This window comes from Ailuropoda melanoleuca, chromosome X, assembly GCF_002007445.2.
Source record: "Ailuropoda melanoleuca isolate Jingjing chromosome X, ASM200744v2, whole genome shotgun sequence".
Taxonomy (NCBI): Eukaryota; Metazoa; Chordata; class Mammalia; order Carnivora; family Ursidae; genus Ailuropoda; species Ailuropoda melanoleuca.
Genome location: NC_048238.1, coordinates 32,402,146 through 32,423,052, shown reverse-complemented (window position 1 = coordinate 32,423,052; position 20,907 = coordinate 32,402,146). Strand labels below are relative to the sequence as shown.

At 41.4% G+C, this 20,907-nt stretch overlaps 1 protein-coding gene across 1 annotated transcript in view; it reads right to left on the bottom strand.

The window, feature by feature from the left end:
- The window catches only part of SYTL5 (synaptotagmin like 5), a 305,352-nt gene that overhangs the window by 246,904 nt on the left and 37,541 nt on the right, over positions 1-20,907 (bottom strand). Inside the window, exon 3 of the mRNA XM_034649230.1 lies at positions 2,662-2,763. The gene's annotated coding sequence lies outside the window, so the exon portion shown is untranslated. The remainder of the gene's footprint in view (positions 1-2,661; positions 2,764-20,907) is intronic.

Sequence of the window (20,907 nt, the reverse complement as noted above, 5' to 3'; positions counted from 1 at the left end):
GTTGGCGTATAACACCCAGTGCACCATGCAATACGTGCCCTCCTTTCTACCCATCACCAGTCTATCCCATTCCCCCACCCCCCTCCCCTCTGAAGCCCTCAGTTTGTTTCTCAGAGTCCATAGTCTCTCATGCTTCATTCCCCCTTCTGATTACCCCCCCCCTTTCTTTATCCTTTTCTTTTCTGTAAGGACAAGCAACGTTGTTACGCTTAAGAGAAAAAATGTATATTATGCAATCAGGATTCCCTTACATACTTACTAATACTTGTAAATTATATAAAGTCTGCTTGATGTGTTCCTTGATTTTTTTTTAAATCTGAAAAGCCCGATTCATCATTAAGTCTGATTCCACTGAACCGTTTCTTCCCTGATAGGTAGTTCTATAACATCTTGACGTTAAACTTTCACAAGCTGACTGTAAATCTATAAATCTGTTTTGTCATGGAAATATTCTATTCCTATCAGTACCCAACATAAAAGAAAAGGTCTGAAAAGTAAAATTCCAATGAAATAACATAATCATGATTATGGAGTTAGCACACGGGTGTCATGGGGCAGCACATAATTAAATGTTAATGAGATGGGGAAAGAGAGAATGTGTTGTACGCTCAGAGGTAGGGCCATAAGTGGGGGTTGGATTGTCTGGGCCTAAGGTTTGGGCAATTCTGTATTTCCAGCCCACTGACTACAGCACCCTTGGGGGGTGGAAGGTATCACGTTAGGATAGCTGGTGGGATTTGCTCTTCCTATACCTCCTTTTATCTTCTGGTTCATCTCTAGGCCTTTGACACCAGCGATGGCCAGGAGACTAAAGACAGTTGGGTTGCTTAAGGTGGTTCCATACCCTCCCTCTAGGTATCAGGGAATGGTTTCTTACTAAACCAAACACCAGAGCAGAATCATCAAGTGAGGACGTATTGCTTTTGTTCACATGAGTTTCATTATTCCTCTTGAAAATCCTTCAATCTGCCAGCTGCTCCCACCAACATCAGGGCCCCCCCAGAGGCCCAGTGTTTCCTCATTAAAACTTTTTCATGGGCTAGAACAGTTGAGACAATGTGGAATTTTAAATGAGAACCCTATAACATTCCAAGGAAGAAAACAAATGAGTATTGTAGAGAGAATCAATTACCTCCAGTAATAACAAGCATTACTCTATTATTTATTAAGATCTTTACATATATCTTTGATATTCCTCTTAGCAGCCCTAGAAGATAAGGTAGGTGTTATCACATCCACTTGACTGATGAGGAAACTGAGACTCAGAAAGTTTAAATGTTTTGTCCCTGGGCACATAGCCAGTTAGTGAAAGAGCCAGCAAGTTCTATTCTTCACAAGTCTGGTGCTTGTATCAATTAGCCTTAGCCACAGACTGCTGCCCCAAGAATCAGTGGCTTACAACCAGAATCATTTACTCTCATGTATCTGTGGGTTAGATGAGAGTCAGCTGATTGAGGCTGAGCTCAGTTGGAGGTGACTCTGTTCTGTTAAGTCTGTTATGATCTTGGACAATAAACCTGTCATGCTCTTCTTATGGTTAGTGGAAGGGTAAGACACGAGAGGAAACAGGCAAAGTCTCTTGTTAGGCTGAGAACTGGCATGGCATCATTTCCACCTCATTCCCCTGGCCCAATAAAGTCCTCTGGCTGCACTTACAGTTAAGGGACAGGAGAGTGCACCTGTCCAGGGAAGGCACTGCAAAGTTAACATGGCTAAGAGCATCTCTACAAGAAAGGATAAGGAATTGGAGTCATTGATGTGTTGCCCCCCAGGGTTCTTCCCCATTGCACCAGGCAACTTCTCCACATGGGTTTCTCATCTACATTCTAGCTCCCTACGGCTAAGACAACAGATGTCCATTCTGTCCTCAAGCTAGAATCAAAGGATGTGATCATGGCTGCCCCACTGCATTCCTCCTTGACAGCCTTGTCTGGCTTATTAACTCAAACTATTATGTCATCTCTCCTGGAAGACCTACCTCTAAAACACAGAGGGGTGGCCTCATCTAAGTTCACTGCAAATCTACAACACAGAAAGCCCTATAAATCAGAAGAATTGTAAAACTCATACAATGAGATTCATATACAGCCATCAAGAACAGGTCATTCTATGGATCTGAACCATCCTAGCAGGACACTTATTCTCTGATGTCTCACTCTTTTCATTCATCCAATTCATTTGATCATTTTTTTTCTGTTGGGTACCTACTGCAAGTCAAGCATTGCACGAGGTACTCGAGATGCAATGAAAAGTAGAGTAGCCACAGGCCCTGCCCTCACAGAGGTGTTTTTCCCCCCTTGGTAAATGAGTATGTACTGATATGCATTAATGAATTCATGTCATGTTATACATACTCATATTTGCATAACTTATTTACATCTTAACAGGAATTTTAACCCCAAATGTGACCCTTGTCGTCATGTCTGGCCCTGATAGGATAAGAATCACTTTCTGAGCAGGAATGGTTCTCAGTAGTGTGTACATCACACCCCCTACCCTGTCACTGATAGTAAGTTGTTAGAATGAAGCCCCTCTACCCACAGTGGAGGGACTCAGGGGAAACCCTGTCTGGAAGGTGAAGGCCAGTTGATTATCACAGGAGGCAACTTTGTGGATACTTAGTACTCTTCAATGAATCCATACACGAGTATCTTTAAGTACCTGCTAAGTGCTGGGTCCTGAAGGATTGTCGGCTCCACAGTACAACCGCCCAGGTTTGAGAGCTCACTCCACCGTTCACGAGCCAGGTCGCCTCTCTGGCCTCTGTTTCCTCGTGTGTAAAAAGGGAGATCGTCAGAGTAATTGTTCATAGAGTTACTGTGAAGTTTAAATAAGATAATCTATATAAGCACTTAGCACAGTGCTTGACACATCGTAGATGCCGAATGAATGCTTGGCTGTCATTATCTTGTCCCATAAGCATAGCCGGCTAGAGGAAGGATACAAAATAAATTGAACAGATTATTCCTGTCTCTAAGAAATGAATAATCCATTTCAGAGGAGAAGCCATATATTAAGCAACAAGAAAGAAATCACAAGATGATTATATTAGTTAAGGTTCTTTTATTTGCAAGCAACAGAAATTAACTTTGCCTTATTGAAGAAAAAAGACCGAGTGTAAGAGCAAATGCACTGCAATCGTTGAGGGGTATTCCACAGGCTCCAGAAATTCAACAGCTGGTCCTGGGTGTGGATCCTCGGTCTCAAGTTCAGCCAGGAGGGTGACTTGAACTCCAACACCCCCCAGTCTCTGGTTCTCTATGTCCCCCGTTTCAAATTTCCAGGAGGAAGAACCTGATTGGTCCAGCCCGTGTTAGTTCCCACCTTGGGATTGATTGAGTAGCATGGTCTCACTTGAGACCTGGCAAGCCCCTGGGGCACCACCTCCTCTTAGTGGAAGTCTCTTCCGAGATTTGAATAAGGGAACTCACAGAATAGTTGGCTTCCCGTGACCTCTTCGCCCTCCTGTCCTACATTGCTCCTGACACTTGACGGTGCTTTTCTTCAAAACAGCCAGGCACACTATGCCTCAGGAACTTCCTACTTGCCATTCTCTTCTCTTATATAACCCCAGGAATTGCTCACGACCTTCAAATGTTTACTAAAACGTTATCTGCTCAGGGAAGCCTTCCCTGACAAAGTTATTTAACATCACAACACATTCCACCACCCCCACTACTCCTTCTCCGTCCTATTTTTCTCTGAAGTATTTATAAACTTCAGTACCAGTTAGCTACTTCTGCATAACAAAACACTTGCACAGTAGCGGCTGAGAACAACCAGTTTTATCTAGCTCGGGATACCGAGGGCTGGCTGTGCAGGTCTTCTGGCCTTAATCGATTCAGCGGATCTCTTCTGGGTTCGCTCCTGCATCTGTGCTCAGCCGGCAGGTCAGCTGATGGCTCATTGATCCACTAGTGGTTGGCGGGCTGAGAAACCTCTGTTCTCCACGTAGCTTTTTCATCTTCCAGCAGTTTTCCTTCCATTCGTTCACAGAGGGGTCTCCAGGTTTGAAGAGCGGTAAGGGAGTAAGGCCCCATTGAGCTAGGACTTTCTAATGTCCTATTGGCCAAAGCAAGTCACGTGGCCAGCCTTAGTTTAAGAGATTGAGAAATAGATTCCAGTTCTTGGTAAGAAGAGCTCCAAAGTCCTACCGCAGAATAACATGGGGAAAGGGTGTACAAACAGGGCTGGGAGGTATTTGTGGCCATGCTTGCAATCTACCACATCTTCTAGCATAGCATGTCATTTACTTATTTATTTTGCTGATTGTAAACATTTACTTATTTTGCTGATTGTAAAAATGACTTGCCACTCATTCCTGAATCCCTGCCACAAGAATGATAGTCTGCTCATCAGTTACCACATTTGTATGTTACAGCTTCTGTGCAGTCTTTTAACTGTTTTAATAGCACAATATACTAACTACCCTAGCAATTGCACAGACAAAATCAACATCCCACATGAACATTTAAATGAATGCAAATCAACCTAATGGCCTCTCCTGGAAACCATTATCATGCAATGAACATTTGCTCTAACTGATATTATATATGCAGATGAGATTTTAATTTTGATATACGTTCACATGGACATATTTTCAGTTCAATTCAAATCTACTTATACTATATCATTAAGGCTGAGTCAGTCTGTTTTCTAGTGTGTGTACGTGTGTGCTTAATACCATTATAGACTGTGAAGTTTAGTTTTCAAAATATCAGGTGTTCTATTCTTTATTTTTAAATTTTTTTATTAGGTTCAGTTAGCCAACATAGAGGACAGCATTAGTTTTTTTTTTAAAGATTTTATTTATTTATTTGACAGAGAGAGAGACAGGCAGCGAGAGAGGGAACACAAGCAGGGGGAGTGGGAGAGGAAGAAGCAGGCTCCCAGTGGTGGAGCCTGATGTGGGGCTCGATCCCAGAACACCGGGATCACACCCTGAGACAAAGGCAGACGCTTAACAACTGAGCCACCCAGGCGCCCCAGGACAGTATTAGTTTTTGATGTAGTGTTCAACGACTCATTAGTTGTTCTATTCTGCTGACCACTTCCATACCCCCACGCCAGCCTTATCATGGAGCACTTTATTTTAAGGATGGGGACGTGATGTCTTTCCCTTCTACATTTTTCTATTCCTTTCTCTTCTCCAACCATCCTCCACCCTCTCACTTTCCACGATATCACCCTAGACTTTTTGTTTAAGATATTATAAAGACACAATGCTGTCATTACTATTTATAAACTCACCTGAGAAAGGGAGGGAGGGAATGAGAGAGTGGGGAAAGCTAGAATTAATTGAACCCTTGCTCTGTGCCAAGCATGAAAACCCTAGACTAGTTCTCTGTGGTAGATATTATTATGCCCATCTTACAGCTAAGGAAACAAAGGCATGAAGAGTTTAAGAAATTCGCCAAAGGTCACGGAATTACTAAATGGCACACCTGACGTTGAACTGAGGTGTGTGGGAACAAAACTTCTCTCAAACCTTAGCAAAGGTGGACTGGAGCAGAACTTTTTGAGGATGTCATTAACAACCTCTGCTGGAAAGTGTCTACATTTCTGATAAAAATGTTTGGGCACTTTTCTGATAAATGTTGATGAGATTTAGAGCCCTGTCTGGGAAGTGATATTTACACCTGCAGTGCATGAACCACACAGCCAACCATCTTTCTTGTCTGTATCCTAGAACCAGAACTTCTTTCTGTTACCTAGTTTAACATCAGGGTCTAAGCACGCTCTCATCCTATTCAAAGATCACTTTCAGTGGCACTCTCACATTGCTGGGAGGAGTGTAAATGTGTACAACAACTTTGGAAAACTTTTTGGCAATATCTCCAAAAGCCATGCTTATGCAAACCCTTTGACGCACCAATTCTATTCTTGGGTATGTACCCAAGAGAAAGTAGTGCATATTCCACCAAAAACCTCATACAAGAGGGGTCACAATTGCATCCTTTTTTTTCTTAATTTAAATAATTTTTTTTAATTTTAACTAATCTCCACACCCAATGTGGGGCTCAAACTCACGACCCCAAGATCAAGAGTCTCATGCTCTTCCGACCGAGTCAGCCAGGCAGCCCCACAACTGCATTATTTCTAATCACCAAACACCAGAAGCAATTCTAATGTCTGCGCACATGTAAAAAGACAAGTAAATTGTGGTGTATTCATACAGTAGAATACCACACAGCAATAAAAACAAATGAACTACTGGTGCACAAAAAAACATGGATAATGCTCACGGGCATTTTTTTGTGGAGCAAAAGAAGGCTGGGACAAAAGAGAACATACGCTATCATTTCATTTATGTGAAGTTCAAGAGCAGGCAAGATTCGTCCACGGTGACCTGCATGAGATCAAGCAGCATTGATAGGGAAGAGGCATGACGGCGCTTTCTCCTGAGGTGGGAATGTTCTGTACCACGATCTGGACTGTGGTTACACAACAGTAAAAGTTCAAACATAACTGTATGTCTGTTATACTTCAAAAAAATAATTTCAAGATTCCTAGTCCAGAAAGATTCTTCACCCTTACTTGCTGTAAGTTTGAATAAAACCTTTGACACATACTGACAATCATCAGTACATCTGAGAAAATGCTTTAACATGTGACCAGCTCCAAGGTCACATGCTTTAAATCCACTGAATTGAATTATGCCCTTTTGCTGTTATTTATCTAGCCAGAGGGCAACCTGTTCTTTGAGGCTGTGCTTAAACTCCCCGTTCATCACCAGTATATCTAGGACTGGTATTACTACACCTAGCTCTCAGATTAGCAGTTGACTTCCATCCACTCACAGACTGTTGGCCGGTTAGACAGGAATCTCCCTGTTCCATCTGTCTGTGTTTCCCCACAGTTCTCACCTCAATGCAATGCACATTGAGGGGCTGTTGAATTAAACCCCAGCAGAAGTTGCTTCATATACTCCAATCACTTTCTATCTCTCCAAAGAGATGAACGATTTGGGGTGAGTTTAGCATGCATACGGTTCCCACTAAGCATTCCTGGCTCTGAGAGTCCCTTTCCCCCACATCTACCAGATGCCCAGAAAGTGTAAGGTGATGCTAACAGCTGCAAAGTTTTGCCAGCATGCCCACAAGGGATAGAGAGAACCAGGCCATTCTTCCTTCTAAGTAAGCCTGTGATATTTGCCTTAAAACATACACTCATAGCAAGTTCTTTGGATTATTCAAGTATGTGCACACAATCACACATACGTATGCATATAAATCTCAGATATATATGAGATATATTTACATACCATGCAATTCACCCATTTAATGTATACAATTTGATGGCATTTAGTATACTCACAGGGTTGCACAACCATCACCACAATCAATTTTAGAATACTTCATCAATCCACAAAGAGACCCCCTACACATTAGCATTCACTCCCCATTTCCCCCATTCCTTTAGTTCTAAGCAACCAATATCTCTTTCTGTCCCTACAGAATTGCTGATTTGGGATGTTTCATAAATGAGATCATACAATATGTGGTCTTCTGTGACTGGCTTCTTTCACTTAGCATCATGTTGGCAAGGTTTACAGCACACGTCGTAACATGTCTCAGTACTTTATTCATTTATGGTTGACCCTTGAGCAACCTGGGGGTGAGGGGCACCAACCTCTACACAGTTGAAAATCTGTATGGAACTTTTGACTCCCCCCAAACTCCCGCCTACTGTTGAGCCTTACTGATAATATAAACATGATCGATACATGTTTTGTATGTTATATGCATTATATGCTGTATTCTGACAATAGAGAAGAGAAAAATGTTATTAAGAAAATTATAAGAGAAAATACATTTCTAGTACTGCACTGTATTTATAGGGAAACATGTGCATATAAGTGCACCCATGTGTGCAAACCCATATTGCTCAAGGGTCAGCTGTGTTTTGCTTTGCCTAATAATATTTCATTGTATGAACATACCACAATTTATTTATCTATTTATCAGCTGATGGACATTTTAGTTGTTTCCACTTTTTGGCTGCTCTGAATAATGCTCTTATGAATATTTATGTACACATCTCTGTATAGACGTATGTTTTCATTTTTCTTGGGTATACACCCAGGAGTAGAATCACCGGATCATGTGATAACTGTATGTTTCACCATCCTTTGAGGGTTCCAATTTCTCCACATCCACATCAGCACTTGTTATTATCTGGTTTTTTTTTTTTCAATTACAGCCATCCTAGTGAGTGTGAGGTAGTATCCCATTGTAGTTTTGATTTGCATCTCCCTAATGAATAGTGATGAGCATCTTTCGGGTGCTTACTGGCCATGCGATATCTTCGTTGGAGTAATGACTATTTAAATCCTTTGACCATTTTTAATTGGAGTGTGTTTGGATGCTTCTTCTACATGGAGCAAAATCAAAATACAAAACTTAAGAAGACATGTGATTCCCCTTTAATTTTCTCTCAGAGTGACAAGGCCAATATACAAATAACAGGTTTGGGGAAATCAGGCAGGCAACAGTGTAACATCATGAAGATAAAACAATGCAGGAAAAAAGATTCAATGAAGTATAATTATGATATATTTTTATCCATTTGGAAAACAAGTTAATTCAAAGTATAATTACAATATATTTTTATCTATTTGGAAAACAATTCCAGTCCTGCAAGACTGCACATTTACCTCAAACATTAGCAGCACTCCATTTATTGGATTTTCTTTCAGCTAAAAACCAAGGAACTGTTAAATTGCCAACAGGCGTTCATTTTGTCAGAACTGAGATTAAAGCACCCAAGAGAAGTTTAAGCAATTCTATTCCACTGGGTGGGCTATTATTAGGCAAATTGCACTCTGCTTCTCAATATTTCTAATAAAGACTCTTTTCTGATTATCCCCCAATACCAGCACATTCCACATCCAGGAGTTACTTGGCTTCCTTATGATGAAAACAGAAAGTGTATATGGCATCTAAAAATTCTCTAGGATTAGTAGTATCTGTTGTAAAAGAGTCAGCTTAACTTTTTCTTTCTTTTTTGCTTCATTTTTGTTTTGGTTTGGTTGGGTTTGGTTTTGTATGAGCCTGGAGATTTGTCTACATTGCACTGCTCAGTAGCCTGGCACCAACTCCCAAACCCGAAAGAGCTGTGGCCACTCAGAAGTAGGATTCTGCTAAACAATCTGCAACAAACCAAATGTTGCAGCCTAAAGTCCCACAAGGCCCGAGGATCTCTCACTGACCCACAGTAAGTATTCTCAGGGCACTTAGGGTTCCTGTTATGACCTCTGCAGAAACAGTCCCCTTTACTAGCAGGGTCTGCTCAGTACTCTTTGCTGCTATGATTAATTATCCACTACCAGCCTGAGGTTTTTCCTTTATTTATTTTTTAAGATTATTTATTTATTTATTTATTTATTTATTTATTTATTTATTTAAGAGAGACAGAGAGAGACAGAGAGAGAACGCGGAGGGAGGGGAGGGAGAGGCAGAGAATCCCAAGCAGACTCTGCACTGAGTGCAGAGCCTGACGCAGGGCTCAATCTCATGACCCTGAGATCATGACCTGAGTCGAAACCAAGAGTTGGATGCTTAACTGACTGAGCCACCCAGGTACCCCATGATGTTTTTCCTTTAACATCCAGGGCCCCTAAATTTCCCTTGATCCAGCATTGAGAAAAGCAGCAGGCATATATCCTCTTCAGTCCTGCTCATAACTCCAGTTCTTTTACAGAACCCACAATCCTTGCAATAAATTGTCTGATTGGAGAGTTTTCACTTTCCAAGGCTTCCCAGTTTATGGTATCATTGCTTCTGAAAACTAAAGAAAGTCACTCTGGAGTAAAGGCAAGGAAGACCATTCCCTTTTCTTTCTAAGACCTTAGAATCAAAGTAGTTAGAGTGTCAACTTAAGAGGGTCAGACCTGACTTCAAGCCCAGATCTCCCCCTTTATTGGCTGTGATGCTTTGGGTGGGTTTGTTTGACAAGTTCTAGATGTCAGTCTTCAGAATCTTAAGCAGGAAGGGAATTTAAATGAATGTTAAAAGCACACAGAATGAGCTTTGAAAGGGTTGGTTGAAGTCTCTATGCTGAGCTTCCAGTAACACTCCCAGGGCACATGGCAGGGCGAGCCTCTTCCATCACCTAGGCTAGCAAGACAGCTGCCACACACCCCGCCTTCCCATCTGCTATCTTGACGTTCATGGTAGAGAAGTGTTTATCATTGCACAGTATAGTTTGAATTACTGAATACGGCTATATTTAACAACATTAAAAAGTAGTGATCATGGATCACATCCAGATATTCTCCTAAAAAAAGTGAGAGAATCCCTCACTTTGTCCCTTCTGTTCCAGTTGCTCAAATGGATACTTAGAATTTTGGATGCCAGCTGTCAAATGGGAGATCACCAGATGTTCCCACAGTAATCGGTTACTATAGGCATAACAATTAAGTCCTGTGCTTGAAAAAAAAAAAGATGGACAAGTGGAATGGAGTGGAGTAAACATTGGATGAGACACTAGGAAACCCTAATTCCATGTCCAGATCTGCCAACTTATTCTCTGTGGGAGCTTGGGCAAGGCCCTGGACCTCTCTGACCTCAATCACCTCATCCAGAAAATGAAGGAATTGGCCCCATCGGTAAAGCCAGTTCTTACATACACATCACTAAAATTGGTTCCTGTCATAGCTAAAAACAAGATTCAAGGTGTTTGTGGAAAACTATTAGTTCAGTCCTGTCCTCTCTCCTTCCTCTCCCAGTTCAGCCCCTTTAGGGGAAAAGTGGGCTAATTATAAAGGATTTATCTCTCCCTCTAAACTAGGGCATTCAGGCTGTGCTTTTTGAATGCTGAAGAAATTGAGGAATTACAGACCTCCTGCCTGCTATCACACATCTAACGCAGGCATTCCCAACTTGTTGAGAAAGGCAGCACTTGTTTTAAAAATGGGACAGTCAATATGTATTTGCCCTCAATATTTTTACAAAAATTTGAGCTCAAATATCTTTTATTCCCCTCTAGTTCGTAAGTTCCTTGAGGGCAGCCATGTGCGTATTTTAGGGCTTAGCAGCACATGACATATAATAGGCACTCAATATGGTTACAAGAAGGTGTGCAATGATCAAAAAATGAGAAATAGATACACCATTTAAAAGTGATTTTATAAAAAAAATTTAAAAATATAAATAATTTTATAATTTTATATTCCTTCCTGCCAGAATCCAAATGTCCAACATCCTAAAGTATTGTTTACCTGTGCAGCCTTTTCCAGCTGTGTTCAATCGTAGAAGTGCTACTTATTCTTATCATCAAATGCCAAGAATTCATCTATAACCCTGTAATGGCTTTTCTGATCTCCTGTGGAAAATGCTGCTAAAAACAGACACCTGCCATTTTTATTTTTTTGTGGGAGGAAGTGAACAGTTTAACATCCATCACCCTGCGAATATTTTTTACTTCTGGCTTTTTTGTTCTTGGTTCTAACATGATTTAAAAGATAAAATGTTTGGAAAGAATGCTTATTTAATAGAAGTTATATATGCATAAGACACGTCTTTGACCATATTCCACAGTCCAAACATCTTCATTATACTCTGCAAGCAAATACCCAAGATAAGCATTGCATCTAGTCACTGGTCATATCTTTTCTTGCCTTAGGAGTCTCTATTGAGCACTAAATTGTAGAGTTTGGTATATCAGCAGAAAAAAATACCTACAGACTTAAAATTTTGAAACAAAACTCACCTTTTATAAGAACTGCTTTGAGGAAGGAAGGAGGAGTCAGAGGCTAGCTACCTCCAATTTCTAATTCCTTAGCAAATCAAAAGCACAGACTTGTTTTTATATCTGAGTATACTCACTGTTTTATTTTGGATTTCCTTAAAAGTGGAGCTGGGTATAAAGTTCTTATCTGGGCATATTTTGGGTTTTAGGTACATTCTTAAATCCTGTATCATTGCTCTTGCCCTCTGTGACTCCTCATAGTTTCTGGAGGTACAAAGGGCTCACTTTCTTGTTTACCAGAACACTTATAGATCTATTTCTATTTTTCTATTTTTTTTTTGCATTTTCTAGGAGCTGGACACAGGGTAGAGGCTTGTTTTATGTGCTTGATCTACAATAATAAATTGAAATTGCTAATTTTCACTAAGCCTGTGATGGTGAACTAGGCAAGTACTAAAATCTCTATTTTGAGTTTATTACCATCTCTATTAAGGAACGAGTGACAGAGTGGATCTCAGTTCTAGAAACCTGTCCAGAGCTAACTCTTTTACACCAAAACATGAGAGTGCTTACTGTCCTCCAATATGCTTTCTCTTCTTCTTCCTTGAAATAGAATCCCTGTGTTATAGCTAGGCATATGGCCACGCAGCTGGAGACTACATGTCCTAGCCTCCCTTGCAGCTAGATAAGGCCATGTGAGTAAATTCTGGCTAAAGAGATATAGTGGAAGCAATTATGTGTCAGTAAATGTTTAACCACCAGCTCCCTGGGGTGGGAGGGTGGGAAGAAGAGCCTCGATTTGTAGCATTTGCTGATTTCTATGGTGTAAATACTCCCACCACATCTGATTTCAAGACACAATGTCACCAAAAACAGAACTGGGAAGAGATTGGCAGTAACACCATCATAGAATATTCCTGTCATATGGATAGCATAGATTCAAATAGCATCAATAGCATAGATAACAGTAAAATGTAGTAAAGTAGCTAAGATGAGCTTAGAATATTTACCTTTTTAAAATACATTTTGTTTAATGGTAAATTTATATAATTTAGTTTTTAATAACAGCTGTGTTTAACACAAAATTCTTGAAAGTTTAACAGTTGCCTCTTGGGAGCTGGTACAAGCTGTGTGAGACAGCACTGATACACCATTGAATGGAAGAAATGTGTGACACTTTTGTCACATTCTTAAAAGGAAGCTTCTTGCCTTCCACTTCCCCTTTCCCTGCTTCTGCGGTCCAGGATGCAAAGTGGTGGTGAGCCACTTTTAACCAAACAGATGAAGATGACATCCAAGGGGTTGGAAAAACAAAAAGGAAGAAGGAACCCAAGTCCCTGGATGACTTTTTTTTAAAGATTTATTTATTTATTTGACAGAGAGAGAGAGAGAGAGAGAGACCCAGCGAGAGAGGGAACACAAGCAGGGGGAGTGGGGGAGGAAGAAGCAGGCTCCCAGCAGGGAGCCCAATGTGGGGCTCGATCCCAGGACCCTGGGATCAGGCCCTGAGCCGAAGGCAGACGCTTAATGACTGAGCCACCCAGGCACCCCTCTGGGTGACTTTTTAAAGGAGTTTCCCTATTCCTCAGTCTATGTCCCAGGTCAGACTTTTCTGTGAGGGGACAATAAGTTGCCTATCTTTTAAAAGATCATTGTTATCTGACCTCTGTTAAGGTGGCCAAACACACTAACACTGAATTTGCTACCGGAAACAGGGCTGACTTAACAGAATATGACGTATGTGCTATTTGCTTAGCACTTTGGGTAGCAGGCAGTGAGTAAACAGATAATTCCGGCTGGAAGGATGGTGACCCCTACTGTGTCTTAGCCAACATTTGGTAAAACTGTCATCTGTGCATCAAAAAGCAGGCCATTTGCCTGCTGAGCTTGTAGCTTCTGGGAAGGGAGTTAACAAAAATCACTTTGTTGGTATATCTTGGCTTCTTTGAGCCAAGTACTACGGTCAAGAACTCAACACAGTCAAGAGTTAGCCAATCTGCAAACAAAGATGGAAGGAAATAGAGTTCCACTCAGGGATGCTTTCAGCCCGTAGCCTACAATCTGAATTGAGAACCGGATCGTTTGAGGTTTGGCACTTTTTGAGGAACAACTGCTACTGCATTCCCAACACCATGGAGATCAGACTGTGGCTCTCAGCCTCTTTCTCTCAAGAGCATCTCCCATGATTGTTCTCTGCCAGGCAATAGGAGCTAGACCAGAGGGAAAGTTCAGATTGAGGGTTCTGTCTTGTCTCCCCAGCTCACTGCTTCAAGCACCTTCAAGGTAGCCACCATTATATTGAGGAAGAAGAAAGATGCTTGAGGAAGATGACGAGGGTTGAGCACAGAGTAGTAGAACCACTTAGCCCTGGTTACTTTCGCATGGAATTGACTGGAAACACACTAGTACTTTGCGCATTTTCTTGGTGGAATTGTAATGACAAAACCTGTTTTAACCCTAAAACAACCCCTACTCCCTCAGATCTGTACTAGTAGCAATTGAGCTATAAAGAGCTATGCAAGCCCCCAGAAGGGTATACTCTCCAATGCCCACTTCAAATGTAGCCCTCCAGAATAAGAGACAAGGGAGTTAGGCCCAGAGTAGAACCTGGTGGCACTCCACCACCAGGGCATGAACTTGTCACTATTGCTCTGCAGCAGAATTTGCTACCCGTCCTGGATAATGAGTGTCATGTGTTTCCATTCCTCCTCTTCCCAGAACGGGAGCTTTAACTGTGGTTATCCTATCCCTTCTCACCATGGTATATGAGATGGTGAGAAGGCTGGTCATTTGCCTGTACGTTTACAGGTTGCCAGACCATGAGAAGTCACATCCAAACTTCAACGTCAGAACCATGTACCACCTCGAAGTATTGAATCACTGTATTATGTACACCTTGAACTAATATTACACTGTAGGTTAACTAACTGGAATTTAAATAAAAACTAAACTAAACAAAACAAAACAAAAATATGCATCACGCAGAGATGCTGGGTTTTGAGTTAGATGAAGTAACTACATGGCTCTTTGTGCTGTTTCCTGGGGAAAGTGGTATTCATGGATACTTGGGTGGCCAGAGAGCAGACCGTGGCCTGGACTGCTAAATGTATCCAATATTCATTCTTTCTTTTTTATTTTTAGTACTAGAAACCTCCCCTTCGAAACTAGGTAGCCACTTAGCTAAAGATGACATTTCCCAGACCCCCTTGCAGCTAGTTGTGGTAACAGTGTACTGGTGTGCAACTCTAGGGTCTTATCTTTAAAAAGAAGATGTCTAGCCCTTACTTCATATTCCCTTTTTTCATCCACAGGTTAATACAGATGTGGTGATGAGTCATCTCCTTTGACTCTGAGGATGAGAAACAACTAAGCGGTTGATAACAGGAACAGGAAGAAAGCTATGTGAGTCTCTCGCTAACCCTGTTCACCAGGGCCTCTTTACCCTTCTGTTCTATCTATCAGCTTGGACTTTCATATGGAAGAGAAATAAACCTTCCTTCTTGTTAAAGCCATTGCTATTTAGTCTTTGCTAAAACAGCTGAACCAATATGAATAGGGTGCTTCCATAAGAATTCCAGTTGTCTCAAATAAGACACTAATTAATGCCTTTGCTAGAAAGCCTCCTCCTCTTTCAAAATTAGTTGATTATAAGTAATCAGCTTATTGAGACATTTTATGGACTAATATGGTTTTTTAATTGAGAGGCATGATCCTTATGCAATCTCATATTTCTTCTCAAAATTGGTTTTAATTGCTTGGTAAATGTAATTATGGGGAAAATTACTGTTTTATATGTTGCTAAAGGTTTTCAGACACTATGCTATCTCTGCATTTCAGTTTGGGAAGTTTCTACTGATCTGCGTCCCAGCTCACTGATTCCTTCCTTGGCTACATCCAGTCTACTCACAAGCCCATCAAAGGAATTTTTCATTTCTATTACAATGTTTTTGATTTCTAGCATTCTTTTTACAGTTTCTTAGACTTGCCACCTCTCAAATTACTCATCTGCTCTTGTATGTTGTCTATTTTATCCATCCTAGCCCTTAACATATTAATCGTAGTTATTTTAAATCCACTGTCTGATCATTCACAAGTCTGTGTCAGAACCAAGTAGGGTTCTGATGTTTGTTTTGTCTTTTCAGACTGTGATTTTTACTGTCTTTTAACATAGCTTGAATGTTTTTCTTGAAAGCCAGACACACTGTATAGATAATGGAAACTGTGGTAAATAGGCATCTTGCACGAGGTTTCATGTCAATCTGGCTAGGAGTTAATCTGGCTCTGTTTAATGCTTTCCTATAGCTGTAGAGGCCAGAGGTTTCAAATGCCTTCACTGTCCCTGTTTTTGCCTCCCCTATTGACTTTGGGCTTTCCTAGGTACTCCTCCTCAGAGAGAGTCTCCTTCTTCCTGCTCTTTTGGCTGAAATCCACCATTATTATACTGGAGCCCTGATGGTGTGGTAGTAAGGTGTTGGTGAGTGAAAGCATCATGCAAGCTTATGATGAAATCCCAGTCTTTTAATGGGCCCATATCCCTGGGCTGCAACCTTCACAAGCATTTCTTAGCTTTATTTTTTGCCTCTTAGGTAAGAAAGGAAGGCTAGATTGGAATGGAGTTGGAGAAATGCCCTTCCTCAAAGTGGAATAAGGCTCTGGTAAGTCATTACCCCCAGAAGAGCAGGCTTTTATTTTAGAGAATACTCTGGACCTATTTCACAGTGGCTACTCTTTCCCATTGTCAGAGCTACCAGGGGATCTTTCCAGTTCTTCATCATGAGAACCTGGTGAGGTTCTTAGAGGTAAATCCCCGAAAAGTATGGGTCCCCACAAGATTGCATCACCCAGGGGTTTTTCCTTTTCATCCTGGTCCACACTCAGCCTCCAGGAATTCCTCAAAATTACCATGTTAGTGTTCCTACCAGTTTATGGCTCTAGCCACTTCTACTCTAGGTAAACAGATCATGGCTCTGGATTTGCCTCTCTCTGGATTTGGGGGTGGTGGTTTGCCCTGCAACCTCAGTTCTCATAAGGGGTCCAAGAAAAATCACTGGTTTTTTATTTCAGCTTTTTGACAATGTCCAAAACTCTTTACATGTTGAAGCTGAAACCAGAGATCTGACAGTATACTATCTTAACTTTTAATAATATGTTTGGATAAAATATAGAATTTGAATGGAAGTTGCAAATGATTTTATTTCAAACTTCGATCTGGTAAAAATGATTCTTTAATAGTAGGAACCTGGGATCTGCTGGGAAGCTGTTTTTATAAATGTCTGAGTGGTAGACAGGGTCTAACACCTCGGAATCATGCTACAGAGATGGGAATCTTCTGGGCTAAAGAATAGGGCTGACTCTACCAAAACTAGCCAACAGTTTCCTGGCCTATTTCTGTAGATATCAAATGAATTTGGATTTTACCTGAGGCTAAGCAAATGAATTTCTAGTGATCTGAAGGTGTATTCATAATCTCTTCAAAATCTGAGTACATTGGAATGGGGAAAAAGGCAGGAAACCAAATGGGCATCCAGAGTGTAGAGCCATAAAAGTCAGTGGAATCAAGGAAGGTGAACTCTGGAAAACACTCAGACACCAAGTAACTGGCCGAGACTTCCATAAAGTGAGTAATGGTAGCCACAGAACAATCTCAGATCCCACGATGTGGACTAAGGTTGTGGACTCAGTAATGTGGCCCTGAGCTGGGGAAAATCTTAGTCCCCAGAGGGTCCAAGATGTCCCAGTTCTCTTGGAATAAGCAGCTTGTGTTATTACCTCAATCCACCATTGACTTGTATGACTTCACTGCCCTGGACTTATTTGTTCAATATTCCCTTCACAGCCATATGCCATTAGCACTGTTGGTTTCTCTTTCCGTGTCTAGCAAATGATCCAAATCTATTTCCACCCACATGTTCCCTCGTGTACTCTCGAGAGTGGGATAGTTCCTCTAAAGAGAACCTGTCAGTGCTAATTAGGGAGGAAAGCCTATGTGGCAATGTGTAGGTTTAAAAGACAAGAAAATCCCCCATGGAGGTTCTGTAGAACACTTCGGATACACTGACAAGTTAATAAAAAGCTTGATTCAGTGACATTTTTTAACACACTGGCATGGAAAGTACCACTGGAAATAAAATGACTTTCAAGGGAAAAAATGTTTCATTGAACTCTGTGAAGAGCTATTATTGGTCTTAAATCTCCTCTGTTTCATGGCTCCTGAAGGAATCCATGGAAGAACAATCAGTGAGGGAGTTGGGTTCCCACTCTGGTTCCACAACCTGACAACAGCTTCTTTGTGGCATTTGGGAGCGTCATTGTTAGAGAAACTCACTCATCCAGGGAAAGCAGGCCGAGTGTTCTTACACTCTTACTGAAACCTGCGTTCACACAGAGCTAACTTGGAAAGGGGGTGAGAGGAGAGGGGAAGAGGAAGGGAGAGGGAACCACGCTGACCCAGATGGATGTGTGTGTGCTCTGACGGGAGAACAGTCAGGAGAACATTTGGTAGTCACAGCTTTGAGAATGCCAGGTTTGATATTGTTTGTGTCAGATGTGTGAAGGATCACCGGGTTTACAAAAAGTTCTCTCCCCTCTCTCAGCGCTCTTGTGGAAATAGCAGAAAGCTCTAACTGTCTGCCTGAGCTTCACCAGCGTTCTAACAAGTGGCTTAATAAATCGGGCACATGGGAGCCAAGCAACTCAATGGCTAGTCTGTACGTATTACGTTGCTGGCGAGATGAGAGTAAAGTTATTGTTAAAGAAATGGCAACAGAGCTCAGTATGCACAGTAGCTACTAGAGCTGGCAATTCAACCTAGAAACAGAGAACTCTTCGAACTTCTAAGTGGCTTATGTACATTCATATTTATGACTACCACCTACGGCCATTTCAAATCATCCCGTCTCAGTAATCTAAGAGAAGCCAGTCAAGCTGTAGGCATTTATGCTCATTTTCATGAAGTAGATACAGCCAGACTTACTGTGGTCATGAATTTCAATAAATGACTCAAGAAAATAAACAACGTGGTTGACTGATCGCAAAAATGGCTCCAGTCCTCACCCTCCTGTATCTACGCCCCTCAGGTTGTGATATTTCAGCTCCGCCCTCGAAGAGATGGAGTCCTTTCCTTTACCTTTTGAATGTGGGCCAACTTGTGACTTGCTTTAGCCAACACAGTACAGAAGAAGTGATATCATTCCAATTCTGAGCCTGGGTGGCAAGAAACCTTGCACTTCTGCTTTCTCTCTTGGACCCATTCCCTTACATAAGTCCTAGCTCATCTGATGGAAGGTGAGAGGGCACAAGGAGCAGGGCCTCGTCATCCCACCTGAGTCTACCCTAGACCAGACAGCTGACCAGAGATGTATGAATGAGGCAAGCTGAAATAAACTGAGCCCAGCCCACATCAGCAAGGTTGCCAAGCCAATCAATAGACTTCCAAAACATTATTGATGGTTATCGTCTGAGGGATGACATTTAGCAGTAGCTAACTGACATGATCAGTGAATATTAACCTTCTCTTGGACCTGCTGTCTGATTTTCTTTGGACTCATCCTGATTTCTTACAGGTTTTAAACATGTGCCACAGTACTTGTTTTCTTTACTGATATAATATACAGAAAGGGGTATTATTTTCCTTATGAACAATGCTAACTTTTTACTTTACTCAAGCCCCAAGTCCCTCCATCATTCTGAGAAATGTCAATATCCATATGGAAGATTCTTTCTAGTATGATTTTTCTTTAACCTTCTCGATTTAAAGAAACTTTACCCTTGTGGGCTCTTCAGTGGCCATCTCTCATTTCCTAAATTCCTTCACGCCAGAATTTTTAACCTCCAATAGCATTAGCCTTCTCACATTTTTCACCATGTCTGATATTCAAGTTTGTTGGAAGTTTCTATCCTTGGTTCCTCCGTGTTCCTGCATTGTGTCAGCTACTTCTTGATCTATAGCACGTCTGTAACAGATACTATACACTGGTTCACTTCAGCATCAAACCCCTCCTCCCCGAGCAATACATAGGGATGTACCATAGATGCTGGAAAATTGAGACCTTGAATTTCTGGTTGCCTTCACAAGGAGGGGTGCAATGTGACACAGTTCTGTCCAAAGAGGTTAGGGGAAGTCACAGTGGAAGGCTTCCCTTCTTGAAGAAATCTTCATTAAGAGAAAGCCCTTGACTCCCTCCTCCTTCCTGCCTCGAACTCAGATGTGATGACACAATTGTTCAGCAACTATACTGCACCCACAAAGGTCAAAGCCATGTGACAAGGATGACGAAAAAGAATGATATATTGATGTTATATATGACATGGAGTTACACCATGACCTTAGATCCATTCTTCAGGATTTTTGTTGTATGAGAAAAACACTCTCTTCCTTACTTGAGCTATTACATATGGTCAGGTTTTCTGTTGCTCATGGCTGTATCACACAGTTGTACTGATACAACTTCCTTTCCTATTTGGTCCTTATATATTCAATATATCTTGCCTTCTATCACACTGCCCTACAGCATTCCAAACTAGAATCCCTCCGACTGCCCACCTACCCCTAGACCTGAATTACAAAGCCTATCTAGAGAAATCATAAAAGTATGTTTTCTTACCAATATAAACTTATCTTCAGCTTTAGTTGGTAAAATATCCTGAGTTTTACTCCACACTGGAGTAACTCCTCCCTCTCTTCACCTAATAGCAGCAATTAAGTTTTCTCACTCTTCTTACTGTTTGTAACATGACTTTGCAAAAGTGCCTGGACAATACCCTTTTGTATTTGTATAGAAGCCATAATATGGGAACTCCTTGTTTCACTTTTCTTCCTCTTCTCCATTCTTTCCTGGAAACTTATCTTTATTCCCACTCTAATTTCTTTCTTCCCAGCTCAGTGGAGAAGTACACTATTTTTTTGTTTTAAGTTGGCCCCACGCCTCATGTGGAGCCCAATGCGGGGCTTGAACTCACAACCCTGAGATCAAGACCTGAGCTGAGACCAAGAGTCAGATGCTTAACTGATTGAGCTACCCAGGCACCCCTAAGTACCCCTTTTTCTAACCAAAGCAATTTCCTCGTTGCCTTAGTGGTCATCTCCTACTTGTTCAGGGATCACTCTGCATAGGTCATTCCCTCTTTCCCCTGTGTTTTCAATCACTCCCTCTTTGCTGGTCCTGTCTCCTGAGCATATAAAAGTACTCATATCTCCACTATTTTCAGATAGCACCC